The 25,719-nt window shown below is 42.6% G+C and overlaps 3 long non-coding RNA genes across 5 annotated transcripts; 1 reads left to right on the plus strand and 2 right to left on the minus strand.

Annotated features, from left to right (window-relative positions):
* Positions 1–4,500: 4,500 nt before the first annotated feature.
* Positions 4,501–14,059, plus strand: LOC113029541 (uncharacterized). Of its 2 annotated transcripts, XR_013911175.1 has the most exons (5): positions 4,501–4,809; positions 5,860–5,951; positions 6,677–6,834; positions 12,599–12,656; positions 13,583–14,059. It is a non-coding gene; the product is annotated as an uncharacterized LOC113029541 (long non-coding RNA). The 2 variants fall into 2 exon arrangements; XR_003273436.2 differs by lacking the exon at positions 4,501–4,809 and having other exon boundaries at positions 5,737–5,951; positions 13,583–14,049.
* LOC145431003 (uncharacterized) lies at positions 7,153–11,890 on the minus strand. The gene is made up of 2 exons (XR_013911373.1): positions 11,738–11,890; positions 7,153–9,457 (listed from the first exon to the last, which is right to left on the minus strand). It is a non-coding gene; the product is annotated as an uncharacterized LOC145431003 (long non-coding RNA).
* A 1,947-nt stretch (positions 14,060–16,006) lies between the features above and the next one.
* On the minus strand, positions 16,007–25,331 carry LOC145431206 (uncharacterized). 2 transcript variants are annotated; one of them, XR_013911585.1, is made up of 3 exons: positions 25,272–25,331; positions 22,696–22,931; positions 16,007–18,913 (listed from the first exon to the last, which is right to left on the minus strand). It is a non-coding gene; the product is annotated as an uncharacterized LOC145431206 (long non-coding RNA). The 2 variants fall into 2 exon arrangements; XR_013911584.1 differs by lacking the exon at positions 25,272–25,331 and having other exon boundaries at positions 22,696–25,265.
* Positions 25,332–25,719: the final 388 nt, after the last annotated feature.

Here is a 25,719-nt window from a genome sequence, read left to right on the forward strand (position 1 = left end):
AAATGTTGAAATTTGTTGAAGATGACAATTGTTACCTTTAAAAATTTTAATTCATGTATTGTCTGGATTATATCAGAACATTATATATATATATTGAAAAAATTGAAAAATTGAAAAAAGGGCAATCATATATATGATTGCCCTTTTTTCAATTTTTTTTGACATTTTAATGATCTAGAGAGATAGAAAGCTAGTCAGATATGAATTTTGTTTGATTTTGTAAAGTAAAAATTGTGATATAGCTTTGGCTAAAATTGAATTTAAAACATTTTAATTGAAAAGATTCTGACAGCTGTTGTTCATTCAGTTTGTAATGATTTATAATATGCCAAATAAAAAATGGAATTCAGTAAATGTATAATATATACCCATCTTTTTTCTCCTTTTTAAAAAAAAATTGAAATGTACACATTTTAACACATCTTTGTGTCAAAATAACACATCTTTGTGTTTACATTTTTTAACACAGAAGATGTGTTAAAGGAGCAGACACATTAATTGTGTTAAAATTGACACATCATGTGTTAAAATTTAACACATGATGTGTCAATTTTAACACATCCCTTCTAAGAGTGTTTCCGATTACAAAAAAGAACAAGACTACATTCAGTGTCAAAGATCAGCCTCTTACAGAGCAAACATGAGCTTTATCGTCATGGTAAACAAAGGCGTACAACCAAACTGAAAGCCCTGCTGAACAGAAACACATTAGAATAAAATGATAAGAAAGTTTGAAGAAGCTTCTTGGATGAGAGATGAAACGTCTTCAAGCAACTCAAAGAAGTCCAGACGTTTGTTTTCCAAGCTCCTTAGACTACAGTGACCTGGGTGACTGAGAACCTACACTGTCACCTCCTATATCCACTTCTGTGAGGACAGCATTGTGCCATCACACACCAGGGTGAGTTATAACAATGACAAACCCTGGTTTACTCCTAAACTCAAAAAGCTGTGGCTGGAAAAGAGAAAGGCGTTCAGAAGCGGAGACAGGGACTGCTACAGAGAGGCCAAGTACAGGTTCACTAAAGAAGTGGACGTTGCTAAACATCAGCACTCTGAGAAGATGCAGCAGCAGATCTGAGTGAATGACTCGGCCTCTGTGTGGAAAGGTTTTAGGAATATCACCAACTGGGCAGGGATAGCTCAGTAGGTAGAGTGGTTGCCCCATGATCGGAAGGTCGGGGGTTCGATTCCCCTTAACAGCTACCCTGAGGTACCCCTGAGCAAGGTACCGTCCCTACACACTGCTCCCCGGGCGCCCAATGGCTGCCCACTGCTTCACTGAGTGAATGGGTTAAATGCAGAGAGCAATTTCCCCACGGGGCTCAATAAAGTACAATAATGTACACACTTTCTTCTTCTTCTTCAACTACAAGCCTAAAAACCCCCACTCCACTGATGACTTGCTCTTGGCCAACACCCTTAACGACTTCTACTGCCCTTTTGACGAGCCATCAGGCAGCCTTCACACCTCCAACGGCCCCAACAATAGAGGCACTTTGGACACTCATTCCCCCACCTCTCCCCCCTCCATAGAGCCATCACCACCTTCAAACTGTTCACCTACAACACCCGCCCCCTCACCCCACACAAAAGAGGATTTCACACCACCTCCTCCCACCACAACTCTTCATATTCATGAAGCAGATGTGAGGAAGCAGTTTAAGAGTCTGAATGCTCGGAAAGCTCCCGGCCCAGACGGCGTGTCTCCTGCCACCCTCAGACACTGTGCAAACGAGCTGGCCCCAGTGTTTTCTGGCATTATCAACTCCTCACTGCAGGCATGTCATGTGCCTGCCTGCTTCAAGTCCTCCACCATAATCCCTGTCCCCAAGAAACCTAGGATCACTGGACTAAATGACTACAGACCCGTGGCTCTGACATCTGTGGTCATGAAGTCTTTTGAGCGCCTGGTTCTCTCCTACCTCAAGACCCTCACGGCCCCCCTCCTGGACCCCCTGCAGTTTGCATATAGAGCCAACAGGTCTGTAGATGACGCCATCAACATGGCCCTACACTTCATCCTGCAGCATCTGGACTCCCCAGGAACCTACGCCAGGATCCTGTTTGTGGACTTCAGCTCTGCCTTCAACACCATCCTTCCAGACCATCTCCGAGGCAAGCTTTCCCAGATGAATGTGCCTGATCCCATCTGCCGGTGGATCACTGACTTCCTGACGGACAGGAAGCAGCACGTGAGGCTGGGAAAGAATGTCTCGGACTCTCGGACCATCAGCACCGGCTCCCCTCAGGGCTGTGTTCTTTCTCCTCTGCTCTTCTCCCTGTACACCAACTGCTGCACCTCCACCCACCAGTCTGTCAAGCTAATCAAGTTCGCAGATGACACCACCGTCATTGGGCTCATCTCGGACGGGGACGAGTCTGCCTACAGGAGGGAGGTTGAACGTCTGGTGTCCTGGTGCAGCTACAACAACCTGGTGCTGAATGCCCAGAAGACAGTGGAGATTATTGTGGACTTCAGGAAGCACACAGCTCCACTCCCCCCCATCATCCTGACTGACACCCCCATCACCTCTGTGGACTCATTCCGCTTCCTGGGTACCACCATCACCCAGGACCTGAAGTGGGAGCCCACCATCACCTCCGTCATTAAGAAAGCCCAGCAGAGGATGTACTTCCTGAGGCAGCTGAAGAAATTCAACCTGCCAACACGGACGATGATGCAGTTCTACACTGCAATCATCGAGTCCATCCTCACCTCCTCCATCACCGTGTGGTACGCTGGAGCCACTATCAGGGACAAACAGAGACTGCAGCGTGTTGTGCGCTCTGCTGAGAAGGTGATTGGCTGCAGACTCCCATCTCTGCAGGACCTGTACACCTCCAGGACACTGCGGCGTGCAGCTCGGATCTCAGCTGACCCTTCTCACCCTGGACACAGTCTGTTTGACCTGCTCCCCTCAGGCAGGAGGCTCCGGTCCATTCGCACCAGAACCTCTCGCCATAAGAACAGTTTCTTCCCCTCTGCTGTTGGACACATGAACAATAAACGTACGACTGTTCCCACCACTAACACATGACCCTACGCTGTGTCACTGCATCATTCCATGTTTTGGCACTGATCACCACCTGCACTCATGTATATATCATGTATATATCTTTCTACGTAGCACTTTTAATTCTTATTCTTACTTTTATTTTTTCATGTCTATTTAAGCGCAATTTATGACAGCATGTTTGCACTGAAGCACCGCAGCAATTTCCTAATGTTGTAAACCTGCTCAACATTTGGCAATAAAACCCTTTCTGATTCTGATTCTGATTCACAGAGAATAAAACAGTTTGTTCTATTCAATCATAAATAAACAGAATAAATAAACAGGCATTAATCCTAATAACACCAGCTTTAACAATGGCCCAGACAGCCATTGGATCATAATAGAAGTAGAGTGATACATAATAGAGACTGTTGATTTTGCTCACAGAGCTGATTATCTGAATTCAGATCAACAGTTTGTAAAATATTCACAGAGATAACGTTTGTGTCCATGAACATCAACCATTACACTGTTTACATGTCTCATTCATCCATTCATGCAAACACAAGCTTTCATGTTTTATGTAACTGTTGTCATTTTGTTTGTGAATGTAAAAGCCCAACAAGAACATTAGCAACAGCTACAAACTGTGCTCAGATCAGTTTCATGTTCCATGTTGGAACTATGTTCAACTGCATCGTCTCTTTTTAAAGAAACACTTTCAGTTTGACTGTGGGCCACATTTAAAGGTTTCTGGGAAATGAGGTCTGTGTGGAGAGGAAAGGAAATAAGTAAAATGTCTTTATGTTGCTTTTCACAGATAACAATAAAAATCACAAAGAGCTTCACAATACAAAGAATGAGAAAGCAACATATAACAATATCACAATAAAATACAACATAAAAAAATGATTTGAAAGCTTGTCTATATAAAAATGTCTTCAGCTGTTCTTTAAAAGAATCTGAGCATAAAAACAGTGGAAGAGAATTCCACAACCATGGTGCCGCTGCCTGAATACATAAAGCAAACAGAGAATTGGACCCAAGACGGATCCCTGAGGTACCCCACAAGGCAGAACTGTTGATTCGGACATCATTTGATTCATACGAACAGTAAAAGATCTCTCAGATAAATATGACATAAACCATTTTAAAACAACAGCAGTGATCCCAGAGACGTTCTTGAGCCTGTTCATCATGAGACTGATCTACACCCAGAAACAGGCTCATACGCTGGATCTTGTGCTGTCTTTAGGGTTACCGGTCCTAAACATGGAAACCAACACGTTCTCACTCCCAACTCGTCAAATGTGTGACGCATGGTCAGGCTCCCTCTGCTTCACTTATGGACGCGCAGGGTCCTCTCATTGAATACTATAGAGCTCCCTAAACGTTGCTTATTGACGACAAGGGATTGCCGCGGAAGAGCCTGTTGTCCGTATATTTATATATTTCCGAAATCACATTGTAGTGACGTATACTGAACACAATAAATTATATAATGTAAACAACTACCTGAAAAACAGGTAGAACGATGCTTTTGTATGGTTTATTGCATTTACGGAGGGAGTGATGTATGCTGGGTAATGGCACAGCTAGCGACTGGGTGACTTTATTCACCCGCTTCGGCTGTTATCAGTCCATACAATGGGCGTTATTAGCACAAATCGGTCCCATAGATATGGGCCATCTCCTGCTAGATTGTTCAGAAGGTTGTTCTCATCCATCCAGATGGAGGATCACTAACAGGAGCGTGGAAGACTCCAGAATCCACTCTGGCTGGAACCCGGTGGATATGCAGTGTGTACAGGTAAGACCATTTAAACGGACAGCATTTATAGAATGACTATTAAAAGTCAGCGAGTGTCAGTAATGTTAATGTGGTTATGTTAGTAATACACCGAGTGCTAATATAACAGCTTTAAGATGCATTTGTAGATATTATTACGTGTTTTACCGTCTTTATGGTGCTAGCTTAAAGTTACGGTGTAAACGTTAGCTTATATTGGAGTAAAGCTGTTACTGGTTAAACGATGTTAGCACAGAAATATTAGCTTCTGTCATGACTGATGAAGTTACTAGTTAATAAAGTTTCCAGTAAAGTGATTAATCGCAGCCACAGACTGACAGCAAATATCTCGATTAGCTTCAGTGCATCTGTAATAAATATGTGCAAGTTTCAGTGCTTTGTTTAAACTGTATGATACTTATACTGACCCAGGGTCAGTGTAAAATACAATCCTAGCTGTGTGAACAAAGCCTGGCTCCTTTAATCCTGCATGACAAACCTCAGGATGCAGGTTATTATTACTCTTTCCTGCTGGCACACCTGTCACACCTGAGAGTCAGCTAGAAACGTACAGTGACGTGGACATCATGCAAAGACTGCCAGACTCTGTAATACTGCAAATGATCAGTGACTCAGGTTAACACTAAACTTTAAACGGCACCTCTGTGTCTCTGTGTGCTGAACATCTAGGATTGGGTCAGGCTGCATTGACTGTGGGACTTTAATGTGTTAAAAGCAGGTTGAAGACGGCTCAGAAACATTTGAAGATTAAAATTTAGCATTATGGCTGCTGGTGGTTTGTAAAGCCTCTACTCAGCTGTATTTTTGTTACTAACTTATGTTTGTTGTTGTTTAACACAGATTTCAGAAGAGCAAATATGCTTAATAGTTTAACTAGATTTCATTTGTCAGTGTGGGACTTCATTCATTCTCCACATGATGTTCATTTACAGAAATGTTTCACAGGAACTGATTTCTCCCAAAGGGTGAACTAGTGTGTTTCCATAGATTACCTCTGTATGAATGTACTTCTTAAATGAAGGCAAGTGTTTGTCCTTTTTTGTTCCTCAGGTACAGTACGTGATATCAAGGGCAGGCGGTCAACACTGGGGGAAGACAAGAAGCAGACGTACTTCCAAGAGGGAGCTGCAGTGAGGTCAGAGGTCAGAATCTGAAACACCTCAGGTTTATATTTTAGAGGTTATAAAAAATCAAAATGTATTTATAAAGAAACCTTTAAATAATAGTCATAATTATGATTATTATAAGAAATATCAAACATTTAAGTGGATTTTCTGTTACACATATTGTGTTAGCCCTGCAATAAACTGGCAGCCTGTCTTTGTCCTGTATCAGCTGGGATAGGCTTCATCCTCCCGCAATCCTGAATTGGATGCATTGTATTCCAATTATGTAATCTGATCATTTACAAACTCAAGGTATCTAATCAAAATGTAAGTAATAATTATAAAATGGGAAAGCAGAAATAAGTGTGACATGAATGTAAATGTGTGAGCTGACATAGAGGACAGCTACATGTAGTCTGAAAAACCTTTGTTGTCAAGTTTGCTGGTATATCAGCACGAGATCTTCTTACATAGAAGAGACATTAAAGTCTCTAACTCAGTGAAGCATTATTGGTCCCGTCTGTTTGGATAAATATAGTAAGTTGATGTATGTCCATTTATTGACACATTTCCTTAAGTGCTTATCCAGTTCAGGATCACAGTGGAGCTGCAGCTGGATATGTTCAGTAAATAAACCTTACAAAAGTTAACAATAAACCTGCATCCATGTACGTTGTTGTCCACAGGATAAGAAAATCAAACTGGAACACTGTGGAACATGTTAATAAATGTTTGTGTGTTTATGCCTGTGTCTTTCACAGGAGGCGCTGGAAGGTTTCCCTAATAGTTCCTAGTGAATCAAAGCAGAACCATAAAGGTTGCTGGACTGCATGATGGCCTTACCCCTGAGCAGTCATCCTGTTAAAGGAGGAACCAGTTAGAAGCTGTTTTCAAAGTAGCTGAGCAGATTTCATCTCAAGTAAGCGATTAACTGTTTGTTCATCTGTTCTGCCACTTAAAGAGCATTTAAGGACATCTTTTGAGTGTCCAGTTGAATTAATTCTACTGGCTCTCATGGTCATTTGTGATTATGGACATATTTTTCATGTTCATCCAGCTATTTAGTAAATTCTATCTATTTAGTAATATCCGTCAGCTATAAAATGTAATATAAATATAACAATATCTAAATATCTCCTGTCCTTTATGTTTTAATGATGTAAGTCTGTTATCGTGTGTTAAAGATATTCTATTATCAAGTACTCAGATGCAATGAAATATCACTCAGACACTTAGAGCAGTTTTAAACGTGCACGGGTGAGAGACTCAGGGAGAGACTCACACACCTCCTTGGTGCAGTCTGGCTTTATTTATACACATCATGAAGCATACAAAAAAGGAAATATCATCCTTATCTCGTCAAGAACGCAGGTGTGGTTTCTCAAAAACTTTGTGTTTTCTACAAGGTTGTTTCTTACTCTTGGGTGGCGGTTTCCTGCTGCTGACAATTAATGTGAAGGCAAACAGTTTCCGTTATAAAGTAGGGAGCCAGCAATTAAAATATACAGCTGGTTGAGTACAGAAGAGAAATATAAACACTCTTAGCTGATTATTATATGAATAATAAAACCTTTAAAAGCAAAAATATTTTGACATTCCCTCCTGTTGTTTAGATTTCTCACATGACAGTACTGTTAGTTATGTCAGTTCATAACCTCTTGTCTGAACATTTTCGGTTTGAACGTCATGAAACAGTCCTGTGTTCAATTAAACTAAACATTACTGTATGGATCATCTTTCAAAATTTCTTCCATTTGAGACATCATCACAAAAGCATTGATAGAAGTTGTCACCATGTTTGATACCATTTTCTTCAGACAGGGTACTACACATGTTGTGAAAACACATAACAGTAAAAGCAAACATGCTATTCCAACAAGTCCTTTAATCAGAAGGGACTTCCATGAACCACCTAGTAACCATGTCAACCAATCATCAGTGCTTGTGACATAGTCTTGTTGTTCAGCATCTTTAATCTTTCTCAAGGTGTTCAAAACGTCGGTCATGTTTTGTGAGTGTATGTTGTCTGGGATGTATGTACAACATGTAGTGTCAAACAATACACACAAACCTCCTTTTTCAGCTAGAATCATGTCTAGTGCGACTCTGTGTTGCATCACTACAATGCGTATTGCGTCGATTTCTTCATTTTGCGCTTTGTTGATCTTCATTGAAGCATTTAGGAACAGTCCAAATCGATAGTCAAGTGTCTCGATCCTCAGCATGTTTTTCCCAGCTCCCACCCAAGGGAACAAGGAGTGGAGGACTTTCTGACCATCAGTCCATAGTTTGAAGTTCTTGGGCACATCTGATCCATAGATTGGGTCATGTGGCATTACTTCAGCGACTTCAGCAACTTCACGTTTTGCTCTTGACGTGTGTGTCTCTGCTGTGATCTTGAAGGTGTGGTCTGAAATTAGTACTGGTGCACACAGACCGGTGGAGTTCGGTGGGAGCATGAAGTAGGTTTTAGGCCCGCAGGCCCAAGCGGCTCCCTGGACCCAGAAAGTTCCATTTTTGAAGGTGTGTATTCCTCTGGATTGGGTCAGGTCAAGTGTCTGTGTGCAGTTGCGGTTTCGTCCAAGTTTCCTGTTTCCATCAGAGAAGTTGAAACACATTGGGTGCTGTATGTCCGGCGGCAAAACTATGGCGAATGATTTGTTTTTTGTGTTGTTGGCTTTGACGTTTACCCAATGTTTTTCGTTGCAGGTGTAGTTCCAGTTCGTCAGATTGTAGGCACAAGGGGTTGTCTGTTCAATTGGGATCCGTCGTTGTGAAAGTGGTTTCGTGACACGTTTAACGTCTGTGTCACTACACCATGGAATTAGGTCTTCCTTCTTTGTGCTTTGACCTTTTAGGGTCAGTCCTGTTGCCATCAAATCTCTGCGTGTGCAATTGCCAGTTGTTGCTTTGTTGAACACACACATCGCTTCGTCAAGTTCAGGTGCCTTTCCATATATTGTTGCGTGTACGGCTGTTGTTGGCATATGTGAACACACATAGCATTCCGTGCTGTTGTCGGTGCGTGTTCTATCATACACATATCTATACCACGCGTTGTTCATCCATGGGTGGTTATGGTCTTGGTTCAGGTCACGCAGATGCGAATTGTCATGTGTCCATCTTTTTTGCAGGTGGTGTTGTTTATTTCCTCTCATCTGGGTGAGTGTTAGTAGGCTCACTAGGAGCGCAATGCTGGCCACTAGGAGGACAAGTGTCTTCATGATGACCAGGCACACCTAGACCTCTGGTGAGTAGACTATTGGCGAGAAGTAAAAAAAAAAGGCGGGATATACCCAATCAGCCCTTCCCTTCACCAATAGATCACCTAGAAGCCAGGGGAGCCGGCGTCTAAGCGTCTGGATTGTCACTCACTTTTTTACAGTGGCTTTGGTGGATCCAAGATGGTCTTTCTGCTATTTTGCAGGCGGTGGGTGTGGTAAGTAGGACTTGGTATGGGCCCTCCCACCTTGGTGAACTCCAATTCTTTCTCTGGAGTACTTTGATCAGGATCCAATCACCTGGTTGTAACCTGCAAGACACTGGAAAGATATTACTCGGCAGTTTGTTGTTCGGTTTTTAGTACATCAAGTGGTATTTGTAGGCAGTAGTTGGTTTCTAGTAGCTCTGCCGATTGTTGTGCAGCCTGTTTTGCTGCTTCTTCTGCAAAATTATTTCCTTTTGTGACAATATAATTGTCTTTTTGATGTGCTGCACATGTGCAAAGTGCCAATTGTTTTGGCAAGGTGATCACTTCCAGCAAGATTTTTTTTTTCTTCTCTATAGATGCTACATTACATTCTCACTTAAGGCATTTTTAGATAATTTCTAGTTTTTCAAAGAATTCACACATCTCACACATCTTACATATTTCAAACTTTGAAATTAGGGTTTTATATATATATATATTTAAACTTTGAATGGCTCACAATTCTAAAACTGGGCGTTTGTAAATCATATGCCTAATCACTATATGTCACTGTGATCCACAAGTATGGTCACAAATTTGTTTCCAAATCAACAAAATAAAATAATCAAACAAAACCGAAAACATACATGAGTCAGGACCCAAAAAGAAAAAATGCTGCTACTGAAACAGAGCAGACGTGTGAGGGAAAACTGAGCTCACAGACAGCTGCATGTGTTGGCTTTTATGCAGTTTTTGCTCTAAAAACAAATAAATAAAAATAAAAGAAAATGTGTAACATGCTCATCAACTTAGCGGTGTCCACATATTTAATTCAGCTTCACAATCCTGTAACTTTAGCTGTTGTCTACAGGGTTTGGCTTATTAGTTGTTACTATAGATGTGCTCTATATCTCAGTAATATTTTATCCAGGGTAAATGACAGGTTTTCAAGCATGTCAGGTGCCTCTATGCACCTAAGTAGTTTAGATATTTCCTTTATTTTCTTCATCTCCTATGTCATTATACTGAGTTTGAGCAAACCTTAAGCTTGATGCAGACTACTTCATAACAATTGTCCATCTCACATCATACCTGACTAGGTTACTTCTTATTATTATCATCTTTTTCTTTCCATATAATAACAACAGTATATTACAACATTTTATCAGTGTATATAAAAGTGTATATTACTATACTACTACTGAGCCAATTTAATAGTTGGGATCATCTTACTCAGCAAACAGATAACTTAGAATTCATCCAATCTGTACAAATTTGCTTCTTCTCTGAACAGGTTTGTGCCTACTTTTTAGACTGGTCTTCTGTTTGCCTCATCTCAGATCCAACCTTCGGTCACTTTCATTCTCTCTGTTGCATGTCGAACCAAGCAATTTATTATTATATATTTTATATTTTATTTTGTGTCCATCAAGGGCTTCGGGTGATCTGCAGCTTCACCTTTTCCCAAGCTGGAGACATTTACCTTTTCACACACTTTCCTTGGCTGACCAATGACACAGCCTTAATGTACCTTATGCATCTCTCTATTTTATTTAAAAGGTTTTTGTGTGAATTATTTCCTTTTATTTATTTTATACGTTCTGGGCATGAACGTCTTGCCAACTATGTTTCATTGTTAATATAAGTTTACAGGTTGTTATCCTTCCTATTATTAGTTTCAGTACATTAAAAATACGTTCTAATGTAATTTTGTCTTTATTTATTTTATTTTTGTACTTCTTATATTTATATCTATTCGTTGAGGTCTGTTTCCAACCTTTTTAAACTACTTTGATCTCTAGTTTTCACTTATTAAGGGTTTTATCAGTCACTGCAGTTTGTCCGGCGCCTGGACATTTTTCTCTAGCCACTGCTCGTCAGCAGTGAGTTTTGTTGATTTATTACCTATTTTTCTTTCTTATTATTTTTTATTAGTTCATAGATATATTTACGTTTACACACACACATACACACCCTTGGTGCTTTCTCTGGCACGAGGAATGGGAGAGGCTATTGACACGGCCTTCTACTTTCAAGCTAGCCTTGAAAGCGGTGTCAATTTTATGTGATGAAACACAACCTTTTCCCGTTCCACCAGAACTCGAGCAACCAACGGTAAACAATTCGGTGGAGTAGTTCAGCCTCCTTAATGTGCTGTAAAATCAACTTACTCCACCAACAAAACAGTAAAACAACAGATCATACGCGTAATGAGTATTATTCTGGGCAACTCTGTGTCTTTTTACATTGCTCCGAGCCCTTTTTCAGGCGAGCTGCGTAACTTTTCTACCAGTCCTTTTTCAGACGAGAATGTTACTAAGCTGTCATATTTTGACGGGAAACTATTTTATGTACAGACCACAGGTTGCCTCAGTCATTTTGCGCAAGATGTGAGTGAGTGCTAAATATTCACCTGAGTTATTGTGTGGTTGCTTTGGTTTCCTTCATCAACCCCTGAAGTCGTGGACCTCTTATAAGAACGCTGGCCAGAACCCGAACGTCACGTCTCTGGACTTTATCCTCTGCCTGGAGAGGAGTCGACAGCGTGGGCTTCTCACGACGTCAGGACTTGATGAAGGTTTCCTATTGGAGCATTGAAAAAATATCAATGTCCATCCGGCTCGAAGGACCAATTAAATGTTAAAGATATTCTATTATCAAGTACTCAGATGCAATGAAATATCACTCAGACACTTAGAGCAGTTTTAAACGTGCACGGGTGAGAGACTCAGGGAGAGACTCACACACCTCCTTGGTGCAGTCTGGCTTTATTTATACACATCATGAAGCATACAAAAAAGGAAATATCATCCTTATCTCGTCAAGAACGCAGGTGTGGTTTCTCAAAAACTTTGTGTTTTCTACAAGGTTGTTTCTTACTCTTGGGTGGCGGTTTCCTGCTGCTGACAATTAATGTGAAGGCAAACAGTGACAATGTGAAGGCAAAAGAGTGATTATGTGAAAGCAAACAGTTTCCGTTATAAAGTAGGGAGCCAGCAATTAAAATATACAGCTGGTTGAGTACAGAAGAGAAATATAAACACTCTTAGCTGATTATTATATGAATAATAAAACCTTTAAAAACAAAAATACTCTGACATCGTGTTACATTAGCATTCCTCACATATCAATGAGATGCTGTACAGTACAATCCTACTGACACAGCAGAGGGATAACGACGGCTATTCAACATCGTTACACGACACATTCGAGCTGCATGACGCAGACAAAGTGACTAAATCATCTTTTTTGTGGTTTATTGTCTTCAAACCAGCAGACAAAGCTGATGGCAGAAGATGTCAGAGAAGAACTTCAGGCCGTGGACTGAAAAGGTCTTTTTTTCTTGTTATCAAAGACATTTGGAGTGACGGCTTCTACAACTGGTTGTGCTAAAGTAAAGCTTACAGTCTAAGAAGTCACAGTGTTGATGTTCAGCACAAAGAGAAAAGCTCACTTGTTTGAATTTATTTACAATCATAGTTTTATAAATTCTGACTGTAAAGAGCTTTTACAGCTTTGATATGGTTTGACACTCGATATCAGGTTTAATTTAAAGGTTTCTGTTTCCCAATGAGCCATTTACACTGATCAGTGTCAGTTTAACTGTAACACATTCATTATTTAGATTCAACAGAGAAATAACTGAATGTAAAAAATGGCAGCCCTCAGGCCAGGTTTATAGAGATACATGCATGCATTATGAAATTTGTGTATCCCAGATAATTGTTATTCATCTAGTCATGGCAGACCTACCTCTTCCTCCCAAGTTAACTGCAACCCAAAAGAACTAGTGGGGCTATTTACACACTCACAACCAGTGTGGGGTAAAAAGAGCCACCAAAAAGCTGTCAGCCACAGATGTGCTAGAAGAGTTAGAAACTCTACTTATGGAGAAACTTTATAAGTCTAACAGAGGACAGGTCCTCCTGCCCAAATAACATGATATAACCCCACATACAGCCCAGCCATAAAGTGAACCAAGTCATTTAGTTAAAGACAGCATGGAACCAAATGCATGTAACCAGCCTGCATCAACCTGACATTTCTTCCTCCTGAATTAAATGAATGAATGGATGAAAGTTAAATGACTACAAACCTAAAGCCACTAGTTCCCACACTGGAGCTCCCTGACACTGTGTGTTAACCGTATTTAGCTTGTATCAACAGTTGTAACAGGCTAAGATACGTGAGACACTGCATTGAATGATTGTTCCTGTCTTAATGGTTTCAGCTCAGATGTTCTGCTTTTTCCTTTCAGTAGATCAAAGCAGCTCGTGCTCCTTCTGCTTCCAATTTAGAAGAAGAAGAAGAAGGCGAAGGCTTCAGCAAAGTGGCGTTCATGGTCTCAGTGAACAGTCACGGTCACACACTGCATGTGGTTTTAAAAGCAACATGTCTGTTCACCACAACGATCGAGATGTGTAATATTAATGCAGCTACGATTTGTTCTTGAACATCAGTTCTGTTTTCTACTTTGATGACCAAAAAAGTGTTGTTTTCAGATTCTTTCTTTTACATCTATAAACCACCTGTTCATTTTTTTTATTACAATTAGTTTCACATGAATGTTAGTGTTTCCTTTATGATCTTTTAATGCTTACACTACACTGTACACATTAGAGACATTTCTGTTTCCTGTTTCTGTTGACTCAGAGTTGTGAAATGTTCTTTTATTTGATGCACAATATGAAGCTCATAATTTTCTTACAAATAAAACTCTGATGACAAACATGAACAGCTGTGCTTATTTCTGAGTTTTTGAATGTGTTGATATTTAGACAGTGTGCATCTGTCTGCTGAAACTGTGATGGTGAACCTGAGGTGATGGTCAACAGAAGGCAAATATATATCAGTATAAAACAATATTGAAGTAATGTCTTTACCCCCTGCAGCGTGTGGACGCAATCACCTTATTCACTGTAGTAAACATGCACCGCTAGCTCACGTGACTGACTGTCTCCATGGTTACATCGTATATTATTAGCTATGTAAACAGCTTCCAAAGATACCGCCACAGCTCTCTGCAGCTGTAACACTTTCACACTTTGCAAATCATTTCACGTGTTTGATAGTTATGAAGACAGAATATGTTTTTAAGGTCATGCTAGGCGGTTGCTATGGTGGTTGCTGTGGACTTGGGTGGGCCGCGTCCGATTCCTGTTATTAGCTGTCCGCCGTAGGAAGGCTGCGTTCCATTTACAAGTAGTGACAGTCTGCCGCAACTCGGACTCAAAACCCACTTTCTTTAATTATAGCCGTCCATGACACGCACACACACACATAAAGCACTTTGCCTCACCATGAGAATGCAACTTTACCTAAGCTAACCTTAAAGTATCTGATATAGGATAGAAAAATGAAGCAACCGGAGATTTAATGATGAAGACTCTGGGTTCTGTAGTTCACGTTTTACAGTCCTGAATGACTCTTTGCATATGATTTATTGAAGAGGAGTTTAGATGCACTTTATATTTAGACTGTTGCTGTTTCATTTTTTACATTGTTGCCGTGTTATGTCATGAATAAGGTTCACCTGCTGGGGGTTTGATGGATCAGCTGGACAATACAGTCAAAGACAGACTTCATTCATCATATGCAAGAATCCTAGTTGGATTTTTGTTGTCACTCATGTTTTTGAACCAAATATTGAAAACAATTCTGACAGACTGGATACCTGGTCAGCGTGTACATTACCTTGTACTCAAGCATCCCAGGACAGAGCCCTGCCCCACCATGAGCCTGGGTGGATCCGTGGTTATAATATAAAAGGACCGATACTGAATATTTCATGAAAATTGAATTATAATACAAATTAGTAATAAGGGTTTCTCTGCAACCTTATCTACCCCATACTCAAAGAGCTGCGGGCAGAGAGGGTGACAGGAGAGGATGGCACTGAAGAGAAGATGCTCGGTTTCTGGAGTCTCCTGGTCCTGTCAGTATTAGTAGGATGCATCTGCTGTGTCTTCTCGTGGATGCTCACCTACCTTGACTCGTTCCAGCCTGGTATGGATTTCCCAACACTGCGGACGGTGGCCCACGTCAGAGACGTTTAATATTGATTACATATGTCTGAATTGCTAACCCTAGCTCAACAGACCACAATGCCCTGGACTGTCAGTATTATTACATGCTGTGAACATAAGTACCTTTGATCACAGTTTATGTTGTAAAAGACAAGGAATATTGAAAAAAAGATCAACATTGTGATATTATTTCTTCCAAACTGACCAGAAACATGCTTGTCAGACTCTCACAGCAAAGGATCAGACTCACTGTGCATGACGGCTCAGGCCAATGATGTCTGTTAGATTGTCAGTTGTTTAGTGCTTCTGTACAGTGAGGGTCACCGTCTCTATTTCAGAATAATTAATATGCGGAAAACACTAAAAGTTGATTGTCTTCCAATATTCTAGCATAATTAAAAAACTTTGACTTTGTAAGTACATATTATTAGTCCTAATGCCAGTATGAGTCTTCATAAATCCTGCTTTGAAATACTGAACTTTAAAATTGACCTGATGAAAGATCATTCACAGTGGCACTCTCTCAGGATCATTCTGACTGTAAGATCACTGTATTAATCTGAATCCTTCTGCAATGTGCTGTGAATGAATGCTGTGACACATGCAACACATTCACAGAGAAAGAGGACACAAAGGGAGGACACGCAGAGGCTGTGTTGAAGTCAGAAATCCAAATCTTTATTAAAAAACAGGCGGCGGTTACAAACAGGAAGACAAGCAGTCCATCAAACAGTCTACAGGGTCAAACATAGAGAATTCAAACAGCAGTAAAAAATAACTGGGCCCTGTTTCAGGAAGCCGGTTTAGTGCAAACTCTGAGTAAGTATACCCTGAGTTAACGAAAACTCTGGGTTTTCGGTTTCACAAAGCGAGTTTAGATTAATTCTGAGTGAGTTACTATGACAACACACTCCGTGAAGCTAACCTGCCCCCTAGCAGGTTTACTTCAACTAACCCTGACCTTCTCCGCCTCTTTGTCAGAAACCTGACTGTAGGAAGTGTCAGACATGGCGTGCTCCTTCCTTGAAGAGCCAGTAGATGTTGAAGCCCAAATTCTCCGCAGAGCTCTCCGCCGGGAGAGAGTGATTAGAGCGTGTTTGGACATTTTATCATTTCCTGATGATTTCCTGTGCGAACGTTACCGTTTTTCAGCACAATCTATAATTTATTTGAATAACATCCTCAGGCCTAATATTGCTCATGTGACACATCGCGGACATCCTCTCAGTTCTGTACATATTATTTGTATTGCACTTCGGTTTTTTGCAAACGGGAGCTTTCTGTATAATATTGGTGACGCTGAGCACGTTTCCAAGGCTACCGTCTGTCGGGCAGTCAGGAATGTTACAGTTGCACTGAAACGTCTCCTGTACGCGTTTGTGGTGTTCCCCGGTCATAGACCCACAAGATTTATCAAAGAGGGATGCCACAAAATTGCAGGTATCAGGATGAACAGAACTTAATTCATGATGTGGTGATATTTGAACTACTACTTAAATTTTACATTTATTCTCACGGTTCCCAGGCGTGATTGGCTGTACAGATGGCACTCACATTCCAATCATTGCTCCTTCAGTAAATGAAGGAGACTATGTGAACAGGAAGTCTTTCCACAGCATTAATGTACAGGTACATAGTTCCCTGTAGCATTTCAAACTAACAAATTATTTCATTATAGTAATGGATGCTAATTTGTGTTCTCTGCACTGTGAAGATCATATGTGATGCTGCCAACATTATCACAAATGTGGAAGCCAACTGCTCAGCCTCTGTGAGTGGTGGTGGTGGAGGACCCCCACCTGTTTTTCGGGCCTCCGCTTTTTTTCTGTTGGCTATAACGGGTCACATTTGAGCATACAGAGTAAGCAGATATGTACTTGTAATGTGCTCAGATAATTTCAATAAGTGCTTACAGAGGGGAAGTTAATGTAGCCTCTAACTGCAATTGATTTACATCGGACAAACAGACCAAGCACTATGGCTCATAATACAATTACACCTTACCTGTTTGGACTATATTTTTATATTTCATTTTTACTTGCTGCCAGGAACGTTTGGGGCCTGTTGGGTTGCACCTGCGCTCACATCACATCACAAAATAAAATGTATAAAATAAAAAATAAAATAAAATATAATAAAATAACGTGTTAAATGGGTGGAAATCCCTAGATCAATGTTTAAATTAACACTCACGCATTGACTCTGTCGGCTATGTTTTGCCATGCATGCTCTCTTTCTTTTGCAGCTGAGGCTGTGTTACTTTTTTCCCGCGGAATTTGCATGTTATCGGCATATGCTGCCATCAGAATTTCGGCCTCAAGCGCTGTAAGATACATTGACCGCGCCTTCTTTCCCTCCGTCTCCATGGTGACTCGCTTAATCTGTGCTCCACTAATCAGGGCTTTATGTATCCTCGTGCGCGCGCTTAACTTGGGGTTAAAGCAACTCCGCGTTGACTGAACTAATTGTTATCAGCCTTTCTGAAACCGAATATTCCGAGTTGGACAGTTCGGGGTTACTCAACCCTGAGTATCGTTTTTCACTCTGAGTTTTCTAAACCGGCTTCCTGAAATAGGGCCCTGGACACTGAAAAACTTAAAGCAATGTGAGACGCAATAAAAGGAAGCAGCGCAGTATATTCACTGAATTATCATCAATTACAAAAGAGAAAAACGACGATTTCTAAGGATTATTTTCTTAAATGCAGTTAGAGTGTGGCTGGTAAAGATGGAAACATACAGAATGTAAACTGTGTGAGTTTGTGAACTTTGTTAGTAACAAATGAGGTACAGCACTCGCTGTCTCAAGAGGGCACGCAGCATCCTACGGGACTGCACACACCCAGGACACCGGGTGTTTAAGCTGCTGCCGTCTGGCAGGAGGTTCAGGCTGCTGAGGTCCCGAACAAATAGACTCAAGGACAGCTTTTACAACAGGGCAATAGCCCTGATCAATGTAAATAGCTGACCTGACTGGATACCTCCCTGGACTTTTTAGGGGGAGGTAACAATGTTTAAAACGATAACAATAATATTTATATTTATAACAAGGTGCAATAATAATTAATGTGCAATAATAACAGTGTGCAATACACATACACTTATTCTTCTTTTTTTATACTAAGTTAATATACTGTGTTGTGTTGTTTGTTACGTTGTGGTGTGTCATATCGTGTCGTGTTGTGTTATATGTAGTGCCGACGTAGGACAGTTTTTCCAATTTCATTGTACTACTGTACTATGTATGACTGTGCAATGACAATAAAGAGTTATCTTATCTTATCTTATCTTATCTTATCTTAAGAAACCAAAACAGACAAAACACAGAAAGAGGCTCAGTATTCATTAATAATTAGAAAGAAACATTCTGGTCGTGGATTTTTACAGTCTTACAGTAGTTCCGCTCGCTGTCATCATTATAATCATCATGATCAATGGCGAGGTCCTGAGGTGGGTGGGGCTGTCTCTGGTGACGTCACCATGAAGGAACAGCATCTGGCACGTGTTGGTGAAACATCTCAGTACACTGGTGTCGTTTCCTCTCCAGCTGTTTGACATGTGACACTTGAACATTAAGGGGAAGAAGAAGAAACAGTGTTAGGTCAGGTGACCACATGGTTTCTAAAGTAACTGACAGGAAGTAACCAGGCCGTTAGAAATGGATGGCATGTGTTTAGAGTTACTGGAGTTGGGTTCAATAAATTAGTTTGCTAAATTATAAGAATCCCCTCCTTGAATTGCTACCTTATCGTGGTGGAGGGGTTTGTGTGTCCCAGGGATCCCAGGGTCCATGTTGTCTGGGGGCTTTTGCCCCCTGGTAGGGTCTCCCATGGCAAACTGGCCCTGGGTGAGGGACCAGACAAAGAGCGATTCATAAGACCCTTATGAAAAGGACACCGAGGGAACAGTTTACCCTGCCCGGGATAGGGTTACCGGGGCCCCGCCCTGGAGCCAGGCCCGGGGAGGGTGCCCGAGGGCGAGCGTCTGGTGGCCGGGCCTTAGTCCATGGGGCCCGGCCGGGCACAGCCCGAAGAGGAGACATGGGCCCATCCTCCCGCAGGCCCACCACCCGCAGGAGGCGCCATAGGGGTCGGGTGCATTGTGTGCCGGGTGGCGGCCAGGAGCGGAGGCCCTGGCGGACTGACCCCCGGCTGCCAAGACTGGCAATAGGGACATGGAATGTCACCTCTCTGGTGGGGAAGGAGCCTGAGTTAGTGCGTGAGGTTGAGAGGTACCGGCTAGATATAGTCGGGCTCACCTCTACGCATGGCTTGGGCTCTGGAACCAGTCTCCTGGAGAGGGGCTGGACTCTGTCTCAGTCTGGAGTTGCCCCTGGTGAGAGGCGGCGGGCTGGGGTGGGTATTCTAATATCCCCTCGGCTTGCTGCCGGTACGTTGGGGTTTTTCCCGGTGGACGAGAGGGTTTGTTCCCTGCGCCTTAGGGTCGGGGAACGGGTCCTGACTGTCATCTGCGCTTATGCGCCGAGTGGCAGTTCAGAGTACCCAGCCTTCTTAGAGTCCCTGGGGGGGGGGGTGCTGGAGGGTGCTCCACCTGGAGACTCTGTTGTCCTGCTGGGAGACTTCAATGCTCACGTGGGTAACGACAGCGAGACCTGGAGGGGCGTGATTGGGAGGAACGGCCTCCCTGATCTGAACCCGAGTGGTGCTTTGTTATTGGACTTCTGTGCTAATCACAGTTTGGCCATAACGAACACCCTGTTCGAACATAAGAGTGTCCATAAGTGCACGTGGCACCAGGACGCTCTAGGCCACAGGTCGATGATCGATTTTGTAATCGTATCAGCAGACCTGCGACCATATGTTCTGGACACTGGGGTAAAGAGAGGGGCTGAGCTGTCAACTGATCACCACCTGGTGGTGAGTTGGATCAGGTGGCGGGGGAGGACGCTGGACAGACCTGGTGCACCTAAACGCATAGTGAGGGTGTGCTGGGAACGTCTAGCAGAGGCCCCAGTCCGCGAGATCTTCAACGCACACCTCCGGCAGAGCTTCAACAGCATTCTGAGGGAGACTGGGGACATTGAGTCCGAATTGACCATGTTCAGCGTCTCCATTGCCGAAGTTGCTGCATTGAGCTGCGGCCGCAAGGTGGTTGGTGCCTGCCGTGGTGGTAATCCCCGAACCAAATGGTGGACACCAGAGGTGAAGGGAGCCACCAGCCTGAAGAAGGAGTCCTATCGGGCTTGGTTAGCCTGTGGGACTCCGGAGGCAGCCGACAGGTATCGACAGGCCAAGCGGAATGCGGCTCGGGCAGTGGCTGAAGCAAAAACTCGGGTGTGGGAGGAGTTCGGAGAGGCCATGGAAAAAGACTTTCGGACTGCCTCGAAGAGATTCTGGCAAACCGTCAGACGTCTCAGGAGCGGTGCTCTACCTGCACTGTGTATAGTGCTGGCGGAGCGCTGCTGACGTCGACTGAGAAAATTGTCAGGCGGTGGAAGGAATACTTCGAGGACCTCCTTAATCCCACTGACACGTCTTCCGAGGAGGAAGCAGAGTCTGGGGATGAGGGGAATGACCCGCCAATTTCCGGGGGCGAGGTCACTGAGGCAGTTAAACAACTCCTTGGTGGCAGAGCCCCTGGTGTTGATGAGGTCCGCCCCGAGTTCCTGAAGACTCTGGACATTGTAGGGCTGTCCTGGTTGACACACCTCTGCAATGTTGCGTGGAGATCAGGGGCAGTACCTGTGGACTGGCAGACCGGGGTGGTGGTCCCCATCTTTAAGAAGGGGGACCGGAGGGTGTGTTCCAACTACAGGGGGATCACACTCCTCAGCCTCCCTGGGAAAGTCTATGCCAGGGTGCTGGAAAGGAGAGTTCGTCCGTTAGTCGAACCTCGGATACAGGAGGAACAATGCGGTTTTTGTCCTGGTCGCGGAACACTGAACCAGCTCTTTATCCTCTCCAGGATACTTGAGGGTGCATGGGAGTTTGCCCAACCAGTCTACATGCGTTTTGTGGACTTGGAGAAGGCATTCGACCGTGTCCCTCGGGGTGTCCTGTGGGAGGTGTTGCGGGAATATGGGGTGTCTGGCCCATTGCTACGGGCCATTCGATTCCTATACAACCGTTGCAAGAGCTTGGTTCGCATTGCCGGCAATAAGTCGGACTCGTTCCCGGTGGGTGATGGGCTCCGCCAGGGCTGCCCTTTGTCTCCGGTTCTGTTCATAATTTTTATGGACAGAATTTCTAGGCGCAGCCAAGTGGCGGAGGGCTTTCGCTTTGGTGGCCTCAGAATCTCATCTCTGATATTTGCAGATGATGTGGTTCTGTTGGCTTCATCGGGTGAGGGCCTCCAGCTCGCACTGGAACGGTTCGCAGCCGAGTGTGAAGCAGCGGGAATGAGGATCAGCACCTCCAAATCTGAGGCCATGGTTCTCAGCCGGAAAAGGGTGGAGTGCCCACTCCGGGTCAGGGATGAGTTCCTGCCCCAAGTGGAGGAGTTCAAGTATCTCGGGGTCTTGTTCGCGAGTGATGGGAGAAGGGAGCCGGAGATCGACAGACGGATTGGGGCTGCAGCTGCAGTAATGCGGACGCTGCACCGGTCCGTCGTGGTGAAGAGGGAGCTGAGTGTAAAAGCGAAGCTCTCAATTTACCGGTCGATCTACGTCCCTACCCTCACCTATGGCCACGAGCTGTGGGTAGTGACCGAAAGAACGAGATCGCGGATACAAGCGGCGGATATGAGCTTCCTCCGAAGGGTGGCTGGCCTCTCCCTTAGAGATAGGGTGAGAAGTTCGGCCATCCGGGAGGGGCTCAGAGTAGAGCAGCTGCTGCTCCACATCGAAAGGAGCCAGCTGAGGTGGTTCGGGCATCTGACAAGGATGCCCCCTGGGCGCCTCCTGGGTGAGGTGTTCCAGGCATGTCCCACCGGGAGGAGGCCCCGGGGCAGACCCAGGACACGCTGGAGAGATTATATCTCTCGGCTGGCCTGGGAACGCCTTGGTATTCCCCCGGATAAGCTGGAGGAGGTGGCTGGGGAGAGGGAGGTCTGGGCCTCTTTGCTTAGGCTGCTGCCCCCGCGACCCGGCCCCAGATAAAGCGGATGAAGATGGATGGATGGATGGATGGATGGATGGATGGATGGAAATTATAAGAATAGATTTTTATTTTTTTTTTCATTTAACAATTGCAACTGAAAGAAATTAAATATTGAACAAAAATATATTGTGACATTCTGAGCATGCTCAGCACGCTGACAGACTTGAAGTTGCTACAGATTTTAAGAAGTGATAATTATAGGGAAGAAACTTCTCTTTTTCATCCGTTTAATCAAACATTTGATGCCTCAGCTGTCTCAGTCTATAGCGTTCTGCAACTACAACTAACCTGAGGCTTGGATTTGGCTGCAGGAGCCCCTGTACATCCTTCTCAGCAGCACACATGTGGGTACCATTTAATCACACTTCTTCCTGAGCTTTGCTTCATCACAAGACCAAAGGTGGCATCCCGTGTCACGGTCTCATCATCATCCAGAAGAAACATTTGAGGAAACATCATGGAGAAGAAACATTTACGCGCCTCCTGGTCTTGCTTTCTGCTTTTTGCAAAGTGATCAAACTGTTCTACAAGCAAATTTATAGTTATGTTTCGCTCAATCCAGGCATAACATCTAGGATAGACATATTCTGTGGAATTCGACAGGAATTGTTTGGAAAATAGCTTGAGGACGATTCCAGTGAAAAATGAAGTTAAGTATCTAGACATCTATTTAGACAAAGACATCAACACTAGAGAATCAAAAAACCTAAAAGACAAAATTGATGGCATGTCCAAAACACTAAATCATTGGTTGACGAGACATATTACAATTTTTGGACGCAATCTATTATCCAAATCAGAGGGCGTCTCAAAGATGGTTTATCCAGCATACTCACTATACATTACCCCGAAAAGTATTAAAAAGATTAACTCTATAATCTATCAATTCATTTGGTGCAATAAAACACATTACATTAAAAAAATCACAACTTGTCAAAGATTACGCTAAAGGTGGTATAAAGTCAATTGATTTTCAATCAATGGTTGGAGTTTTTAAAATAAACTGGATTTATTTCTTGAAACCTGACTCCATATGGTTCCATATCCCAAAAAATATTTTCAAAAAGGTGGGAGGGTTGGATTTTCTCCTGAAATGTGATTTTGATATATTGAAGTTGCCTGTGAAACTGTCAGAATATCATAAGCAGGTCTTGTCTTATTGGAAGATGGTGTTTGCCCATAACTTTTCACCACATTGCTCCACCTTGTGGAATAACAGAACAATTACAATTAATAAGAAGTCATTGTTTATTAAAGAGTGGTTTGAAAAAAACATAATCTTTATAACAGACTTACTTGATGAAAGGGGTCAGTTTCTCTCAGTGGGTGTTTTTAATGCTAAGTTTAACATTCAGTGTTCCCTTAGAGAATATGACAAGGTTTGTAAGGCAATCCCCTTACCTCTGTTGAGTTTGATTCAAGGTTATTTGTATTACTCTAAGGCACAAATTAGTCTACCTTCTTTACATCTAAACCAGATTCCTTTGACGGATAAAAACTGTAATAATAAAACCATGAACAAGATATTTAAAAACAAATTATTTCACGACTTTAACAGTAACACAAAACTAAAAGGGAGTAATATTAAAATAACGAACAAATATACGCACTTTTTAAAATGGCCTATCCCCCCCAAAGTCAAAGAAATGCAATTTAAAATAATTAATGGATATTACCCAACAGCTGAAATGCTTAAAAAAAGGTTTGGGTTTGAGGTAGTGGATTTTGTTCACAAAAGGTGGAAAGTATTGATCATTTGTTTTTTTCCTGCTCAGTAACAACTGACTTCTGGCAAGATTTAGTAGACTGGTTGAGTATAAGAATAGATGGGATGACCCCACTGACTCTAACACAAGTTTTATATAATAATGGTGATCCATCTAAGGAACTGTCCATGCTACACAAGGTGGTAATTATGGGCAAATACCACATACACAAATGCAAATGACAAAGTAAAAGACCTTCCCTAACTGTATTGAAAATTGAATTCAAATCTTTTTTGTCATCTTTAGAATTACTGAGGGATTCATGTAAAGAGGCTGCTTTGATATGCGACAATGGGACTCAATCTCTATCCTTTTAATGATTGTGTTTTTGGTGTACTAAGTAAGCCACATGTATGTTAAAGTGTTCGCAGAAAGGAAACTGTTATATGTCATAAAAATGGCCTTCATATGTTTATGTAAATGTATATATGTGTTTTTGTTTTGTTTTTCGTTTGGTTTCTTATTCAACCTTTTCAAGATGTTGTTGCACTAATGTTGTCTCCCAACGAGAGATTGTAATATGTGCATAAATTTAATTAAAGTATGAGAAAAAAAAAAGGTTTTGGTCTGTGAGTGATGACGTATCACAAGTCCACGAGAACGCAAGTACGCACGTTAAGAAACCGCCTGAGACTTTTCCACTGTCGCCATTTTAGGTTTTAAAAATGCTGTGTTAGGGGCGGATCTTACTGTGAACCTGCGCGCTCATTGGCTAATAACTTGAGATTGACAAGTCGTTATCCAATGAGCGCGCAGTAAATTGCGACATAAAGTAGTTTTCTTTGAAAAACCAAAGTCTGATTATTTTTGCCTCCACTGACGGAGCCTGTTGTTCCCGCCACAGAGACACAGTAATGTCAGAGCGGTGTTTACACTCAGCTGCCTCAGCACAGCTCTCACTCTCCTCCTGCTCTCTCACACTAAACGGAGGCTCAGCTAAACTGCGCACTTCGCTTCACTTCCTCTCTACTTACAGGAAATCAACGGAGTGGACGGAAAGTGCTGAGAGGAGCCCACCGGCCTCACGTTTCACCCACAAACACGAACAGCGTGGAATTATTTTATGTCATAAGAAGAAACATTCACGTTAACACTCACCTGCCTCAGCTCAACCTTCCTCCTCCTGCTGCTCGGAGGATCACTTTCACTGCTCCTCCCTAAACACAGAGCATGCTGGGACTTGTAGTTTTTAACTTAAGACTTAAAGTTTTTATCTTGTTTTTTGTGTATACTTTATTAGGGTAGTAGGTAAATTATGCATTTAACCCATTCACTCAGTGGTTAAATCTCGCCCTGATGTTCTGAGAGGCTTCCCCGACTCTCTGCAAACACTTTTTAAACCACTTTACTGAAAAAAAAAAAGTTTTCTTATTGTGATATTCTGGATTAGGCTCTTTGAAAAGATCAGGAGGACGTGGATAGGTGCTTTATTGAACAGCAGGACATCACACACTAACTTGTTGTTTTCTTAGCGATGCACAAGCTACCCTTTTTTTAAGAAAGAAGTAGCCCTGTAACAGGCACTTCTGTATTTTACCACTGGGGG

This window comes from Astatotilapia calliptera, chromosome 9 (assembly GCF_964374335.1).
Source record: "Astatotilapia calliptera chromosome 9, fAstCal68.1, whole genome shotgun sequence".
NCBI classification, from domain to species: domain Eukaryota; kingdom Metazoa; phylum Chordata; class Actinopteri; order Cichliformes; family Cichlidae; genus Astatotilapia; species Astatotilapia calliptera.